This window comes from Protobothrops mucrosquamatus, unplaced genomic scaffold, assembly GCF_001527695.2.
Source record: "Protobothrops mucrosquamatus isolate PMUCROS unplaced genomic scaffold, P.Mucros_1.0 scaffold5211, whole genome shotgun sequence".
NCBI classification, from domain to species: Eukaryota; Metazoa; Chordata; class Lepidosauria; order Squamata; family Viperidae; genus Protobothrops; species Protobothrops mucrosquamatus.
In genome coordinates, this window is record NW_015391079.1 from 9866 (window position 1) to 17365 (window position 7500).

The window sequence follows — 7500 nt, forward strand, 5'->3', positions numbered from 1 at the left end:
TTCTTCTTCTTCTTCTTCTTCTTCTTCTTCTTCTTCTTCTTCTTCTTCTTCTTCTTCTTCTTCTTCTTCTTCTTCTTCTTCTTCTTCTTCTTCTTCTTCTTCTTCTTCTTCTTCTTCTTCTTCTTCTTCTCCTTCTCCTTCTCCTTCTCCTTCTCCTTCTCCTTCTCCTTCTCCTTCTCCTCCTTCTCCTCCTCCTCCTCCTCCTCCTCCTCCTCCTCCTCCTCCTCCTCCTCCTCCCTTTTCTGTTGTCAAAGCGAGCTGAAAGCTTTTTGCCCAGTTTTTTTCCTCTGGGAAGAGTCTTTGGGCAAAAGGCAGATGGGTTAATGCATCGAGAAGCGTTTGAGGAGGAGAAGAAGAAGAGGCTGTAATAAAAAAAAAGTATTTTGCTTTCTCAAAAAAACAAAACAAGACCCTGGCTGCAGTGCTCCAATAGCTTTAAGTTATTAGGAAATTAGAGGTTTAAATACTGATAGAAGAGAATATTCGTAGCTGGGGGTTGAATTGTGGGGTCTTTGGTGCTCTCGGAGCTTGGTGGTTTTCTTGCAGACGTTTCATGACCCAACTAGGTAACATCATCAGTGCTAGAAGGGAGTTGGGTTTGCAGGGAGGAGGAGGAGGAGGAGGGAAGGGAGGGGGAGGGGAGGACTGTGAGGTCCTTGGTACTATCTGAGCTTGGTGGTTTCATTGCCTAACTAGGTGATATCATTAGTACTCCATAACAGCACTGATGTTGTTACCTAGTTGGGTAATGAAATGTCTGCAAGAAAACTACCAAGTTCACAGTGTATCAAGTCTCCTCCTCCTCCTCCTCCTCCTCCTACTCCACAAACCCCAGTCCCTTCTACCACTGATAATGTTACCTAGTTGGGTCATGAAAACATCTGCAAAAAAGCCACCAAGTTCACAGAGCACCAAGGACCCCACAGTTCAATCCTGAGCTACAAATATTATTTTCTATTAACTTTAAAAGGGATTTTTGTTTTTCCATTGTTGGCAAAACCCATCTTCTCACCCCACCTCAGAAGGTGGCAAGATAAAAAAGATGTATGTATGGTTCAAGGCTACGTCCTAAGACAATTCAGAGGGTAGAAGAACAAGGGGGATTGATAGAAGTAATGAGCTGTATGCCATTATCCATTCCTTCTGAAACTGGTCCCAGAGCCTCAAGGCATTAGAAATTAATCTGAAGCTTTTCTGCTAACGGCAGGTAAAGAGGCAAGACCTGTCTTATTTAGGAAGATAAATAAAGAATGACTATTGGTAGCCTTAAGGAAAGAAGGAGGTGAGCAAAACTCCTGACTAAACAAAAAGCATATCTTTCTGCCGCCTAAGCATCTGAATCGGCCTGATTTAGAAGGAAACGATGCTTTCAAGAATGAAAAGGGAGACAAATAAGATTTCGGAAGCCTTAGGGAAATGAATGAATCGGAAAATGTGATCTGTGCCCTGATGGCAATCATCCCTAAATCCCCCTTCCCAAGGATCTACTGGATGGATAGTCCTAAACTTACATCAGTTCATTTAGTGACCGTTCGACATTACAACAGCACTGGAAAAAAAAATGGCCATTTCCCACAGTTATGACCGTTGCAGCGTCTCCGTGATCACGCGATCAAAATTCGGACACTTGGCAACTGACTCATATTTATGATGGTGGCAGCCTCCCCGGGGTCATTGTGATCCCCTTTTGCGACCTTGCTGACAAGCAAAATCCATGAGGGAAGCCAGATTGGACAACCATTTGTCAGAAATGGTGTAGGGACTCCTGCTTGAGCAGGGGGTTGGACTAGAAGACCTCCAAGGTCCCTTCCAACTCTGTTATTCTCTCATTCTCACTATCAGGAACTTTTTCCTTGGTTCCACATAGTACACTTGTTGTTCAGGTATTGTGGTCTTAGTCTTACTATCTGCAGTGGGATAAATCGTAAGTTGGGGAGAGGATGATTTTGAAAAACGGAAGTACCAACGCCCAGCTTGAGAATCCAAATAAAACTCCAGGTTCATTCCGTTTCTGAAAATCTTACTGCTTAGTGAATACGCTGCATGGGAATGTCGAAGCAAAACTCACTCTGAGGTTCCCAAACCCCAATTCATAGAATTAAACAATAAATTTTCCCAGCCAAACCCACAACATCTTACACAGTCCATATAAACAAGTTCACTTTGTTATGGGAACCGTCTGCTTCAAATCCACACCTGTTCTGATGTCCTTGAAAAGATTTCAGGTTCTTCAGTGGAATCGTAAAAGTTTCGTTTCTCCATCTAACCCCCTCAAAAGCAACGCTTCCCTCCTCTCTTTCTCTAATGACAAGTCGAAACAAAGAGGCACATAGCTGCCAAAGTTTCATCCTGGACAGGAAGTTATAATCCTTCAACGAAAGCACCACTCCTCATGACACCTTCTCTTAGCAGAGGTTTGGGGATAAGCACCCGGGTGCCTCATCTTCTTCTCCACCAGGAAAAGTTCTCCACCAAGATGGAGGAACTTCTGATGGAGGAACGCATATACCCGTTGCATTAGCAAGAGCGTTGACGAGAAGAGGCAGGGTCCTTGAGGACTCACCTGAAACCTCCACAAGACTGATGAAGTTCTCAGCTCTTCATTGTCCTGAAGTTGTTTATCCCTGCTGTAAGGGCAAATTCACCAGCCCTAAGTCAATATAGTTGCCACAAGGGCATATCCTATCAAACTGTATCCCTGGAATCAGGAGCCTGGAAGGATGTTCATCTTGGCTCGGGCAGTTTCTTCTCCACCTGCCTGAGAAAAGGGAGAGACCAAGATGATGGGTGCGAGACAATGTTGCCCAGCTGCACAGGGACTTGGCCAACGAACGCCACTCCTGATTGCATCAAGAATGGATGCTGGAGTGGAACCAATTCCCAGAGCCAACCGAGCAATTGCTAGTTGGCTTTGAGGTAGCCGAACTAATTGTATGTTCTTTTCAAATGCTTTCTGTGTTGAAACAAATGCAACTCTAAATGGCCATCCGCTCAACTTTTATCCCAGGATAGCTCTGCTCAAAACGTGGCTGGTTGCCGCAGAAGGGTTTTGCTCCTGGAGCTGATCCTTTTGCTAATCATCTCCCACCTTCCTGGGCTCATCCTTCTAAATCTGTTGTTGGCTTAAAGGCTTCTGATGCTGGGCTGTTTGTTTGAGCACCGAGCTTGGCAATTTGGCTTGCAAACGTTTCGTCACCGTTTGAGGAGATGTCGTCGGTGCGCTTTGACTGACGACGTCTCCTTGAAGGATGACGAAACGTGGCTCAAAGCAACCGCCCAACTACCATCCCGAGCTACTAATATTAAAACACATGTCGGCTTCTGATGTCTTCTCCAAGGCCATCCCTGTGGCTTCTAACCATGGCTGCATTTTCTCCCTGGAAAATACGATCAACCAGCCCAGCGTTTGAGACCCATCTCAAACCAGACCTTCTTGATGGAACATCACATGTCCCAACCTGATGGCAAGGACCAAATTTGGACCTCTTCGGTGTTCAAGGGAGCAAAAATTGAGACGGGAAGGAAGGGAAACTTTCACAGAACTGAGGGGGGGTTGTTCCAAATTCCCCGGATAAGTGCATCGGAGGTCCCATCTGTTCCATGTAAGTAGCAGAAGACAGATTTGCTAATAGCACTGTCAGAAGTGATCAGCTAGTCACCCCGTCTAATAAAGGGAGACAAGCTCTATAAATTTCCAGACAAACATGAGTGTTAAATCAGGGCCAAGAAGCCCCTTTGCTATAAATAACCAATTAAGGCGCAAGGTTGACAGGCCTTGTCCCAAATTCATTCTGCTAACGAGATTTAAGTGTCACCAACTTGGCAGGTAGAAGGAGGAGGTGGGGGGGGAGAGAGAGGAGAACACCTGAACAGAGGAATACTGTTCCCCCAAATAGCCTTGGTGAACTGTACCCCCTTTCCACATGGAAGGTAGATCCCCCTCCCCCCAAATTAAGCCAGACAGTATTATGTCAAGATGAAGACTGCTACTAGTCAAGCTCTGATCTTAGTGGCTACATGGATATCAAGATGCTGTTCCCTTGGCCTGAAATAGTTTGCATTGCCATCTTCTTGTTACAATAGAATAACAGAGTTGGAAGGGGCCTTGGAGGTCTTCTAGTCCTCAAGCAGGAGACCCTCTATCATTTCAGACAAATGGGCATCCAGTCTCTTCTTAAAAGGCTCCAGCGACAGAGCACCCACAACTTCTGGAGACAACTTCTATTCCACAGGTTCATTGTTCTCACTGTCAGGAAATTTCTCCTTAGTTCCAGGTTGCTTCTCTCCTTGATTAGTTTCCATCCGTTGTTTCTTGTCCTGCCTTCAGGTGCTTTGGAGAATAGCTTGACTCCCTCTTCTTTGGGGCAACCCCTGAGATATTGGAAGACTGCTATCCTGTCACCCCAAGTCCTTCTTTTCATTGAACTAGACATACCCAATTCCAGCAACCGTTCTTCATACGTTTCAGCCTCCAGTCCCCTTTGTTGCTCTTCACGCACTCTTTCCAGTCTCAACATCTTTTTTTTTATATATTGTGGAGACCAAAGCTGGATGCAAGTAAACTGGGTGCAATTAATTCAACTTGTTAAACTTCCCAACGGCCCTGGAACGCTTGGTTGGCTTTTTCATCCAAGGGGGAGTCCTATCTGAGGTTGCCGCTCGTGGAAACTTGATCAGAAAGGCAGAAATGGGAAGGAAGACCAGAAGCCCTCAGCAGGAGTTGGTTGCAAACTTCTCAGGAGACCTCTGAAGCTTGATGACACGAGCATCATTGCTAGCTGCTGGAGACCGTTGGACCTTTTCTTTCTTTCTTTCTTTCTTTCTTTCTTTCTTTCTTTCTTTCTTTCTTTCTTTCTTTCCTTCCTTCCTTCCTTCCTTCCTTCCTTCCTTCCTTCTTTCTTTCTTTCTTTCTTTCTTTCTTTCTTTCTTTCTTTCTTTCCTTCTTTCCTTCCTTCCTTCCTTCCTTCCTTCCTCCTTCCTTCCTTCCTTCCTTCCTTCCTTCCTTCCTTCCTTCCTTCCTTCCTTCTTTCTTTCTTTCTTTCTTTCATCTCCTGCCCGGGGAGGCAGGTCTGTCTGTCGTAACCCCCCCTCCCACCCTGTGTAGGAGGAAAGAAAAAAGCCTCGAAAGCTTAAAAAAAAAAACAACCCGCAAGCTTTAAGGCGCTGATAAATCGATACAAGCCCAGGCACTAACAGCCGTGTGATAAAAAATTCATTCATCCCCGGCACTAGCACAGACCCACCGTCCTGCTTTATTCATGAGCTCGTCTCCCTGCCACTGTTAAACCTTTAATTCACCATTGAGAATTACAGGCTCGGGCTGAGAAACATTTCCTTTCTCTTTCTCGCTGGCTTCCCACCGCCTTTTAAAAAACAAGGAGGAGAAGAAGGAAAAAAAAAAGTGGGAGAAAAATAATGTATTAATTAGGAAACAGACGAATGGCTCGACTTGCTGGGAAATGGCTTCTGAGGCTAATTGAAAGCTTGACACGGAGACGTAAAGGCGGGGAGGTCTCCATTCAGGGGCTTTAAGGGAACTGTTTTGTACAAGGTTCATCCATTAGTCTTTTTTTGGGGGGAGGTGGGACTGGGGAGGGGGGGAGAAACATCCCCCTTTAATACCTGGACAGTGGATGCTTCCAATTCAAGCAGGCATTGCTGGGTTAAAGCAAGGATCCGATTCGACGCAAGGCAGAGATAGATGAGTGGAGGGCTAGGCGAAAGAGAACATAGAACCACAGCGTCGGAAGGGACCTTGGAGGTCTTCTAGTCCAACCCCCTGCTCTGGCAGGGGACCCTCTATCAGTTCAGACAAATGCTCGTCCAATCTCTTTTCAAAAGCTTCCAGGGATGTTTTCTTGCAGACGTTTCAGGACCCAAACTAGGTAACATTATCAGCGCTAGTAAGGAATGCCGTTCGCTGACAGTTTATGTACTGGTGGCTCGCCTGGTTCAGCGTTGGTGGCCTTAGAGATTCTTGGCTTGGGTTGTTTACTAATGGCTCTTTGGCAGTCTGGTGATTGGGGTCTTGCTTCCTAGATTGTTGGTCTGATGTTAACCTTGGAGTTAATCTAGGCCAGAGGTAGGCAACCTTGGCTCTTTTATGACTGGTGGACTTCAACTCCCAGAATTCCTGAGCCAGCATGGCTCAGCTTGGAAACCTCTCCCTTTCTCCTCAGCGTGGCTGGCTCAGAAATTCTGGGAGTTGAAGTCCACCAGTCATAAAAGAGCCAAGGTTGCCTACGCCTGATCTAGGCTGATCTGGGTGCTGATTGCTGGTGGAGAGGTGCTGGGGTCTTTTTGTTCTGTTTTTGGGCTGGGTGATCGTCTCTTTTACTTCTTGTCCTATCCTTCGGTATGACAGAGAATAAATTGATACCCTTGTGACAGCCCTTCAAGCATTGGAAGGGCTATCAGGTCACCCCCTAAGTCTTCTCTTTGTTAAGCTGAACATACAGTACCTAGTTTCCTTAGCCTTTCATCATACGGTTTAGTCTCCAGACCTCTGATCATTGTCGTTGCTCTTCTCTGCACTCTCAACATCCTTTTTGTATCATTGTGTCATTATTCTCACTGTCTGGAGATTTCTCCTGAATTCTAGGTTGGATCTCTCTTTAACAAACTTCCACCCTGTTGCTTTCGGTCCTGCCCTCTGGTGCTTTGGAGAATAAGTCAATCCCCTCTTCTCAGTCCCTCAGCTACTGAGGACGAGAGTTATCACCTCACCTCTAATCCTTCTCTTCGATAGGCTAGACCAGGGGTAGGCAACCTTGGCTCTTTTATGACTCGTGGCTGGCTCAGGAATTCTGGGAATTGAAGTCCACAAGTCATAAAAGTCATAAAAGAGCCAAGGTTGCCTACCCCTGGGCTAGACATATCTCCCTCCCTAGCTCCCTCAACCCTTCATGATACAATTTAGCCTCCAAAACCGACACCATCTTCGTTGCTCTCCTCTGCACACATTCCAGGGTCTCAACGTCATTTTTGTATCGTGGTGACCAGAACTGGACGTAGTGTTCCAAGCGTGGCCTCACTAGTGCAGTACAGAGCCGTTCTATCACTTCTCGTGACCTTGATACCATCCCTCTATTGATGCAGCCTAGGACTGGGTTGGCCTTTTTTTTGGCAGCTGCAGCACACAACTAGCTCACGCTTAAGTGATGATCCACCAGCACACCTAGATCCCTCTCCCAGGTTGAGCCAGATCCTGTCTACCTCAATTTGATAGATTGCTGATTCGGGAGACCTTCCCCGTTCAGCAGCACGACACCAAGGCTACGGTTGAACTAGATAAATGTTGGCTGGGAATCTTCGTGGGCCAGGAATGGATGCTTTCTGGCCTTCAAAGAACCCCCAAAGAGCTTCATGGGAAATAGAATTGAAGGTCCATCGTGAATAAGCCAAGCCAAGAAAGACACTTGGATTCTTTCCTCTGAGAAGGACACTGCCAAAGTAAGGGGGAGATGTTGCCAGAAACGTCTCGCTCATCAAAACACCATT

General features: G+C 46.1%; 1 protein-coding gene across 1 annotated transcript in view; it reads left to right on the forward strand.

Annotated features, from left to right (window-relative positions):
* The window catches only part of LOC107299641 (voltage-dependent N-type calcium channel subunit alpha-1B-like), a gene marked incomplete at both ends in the record, with an annotated part of 44603 nt that overhangs the window by 2845 nt on the left and 34258 nt on the right, over nucleotides 1–7500 (forward strand). The window lies entirely within an intron of this gene.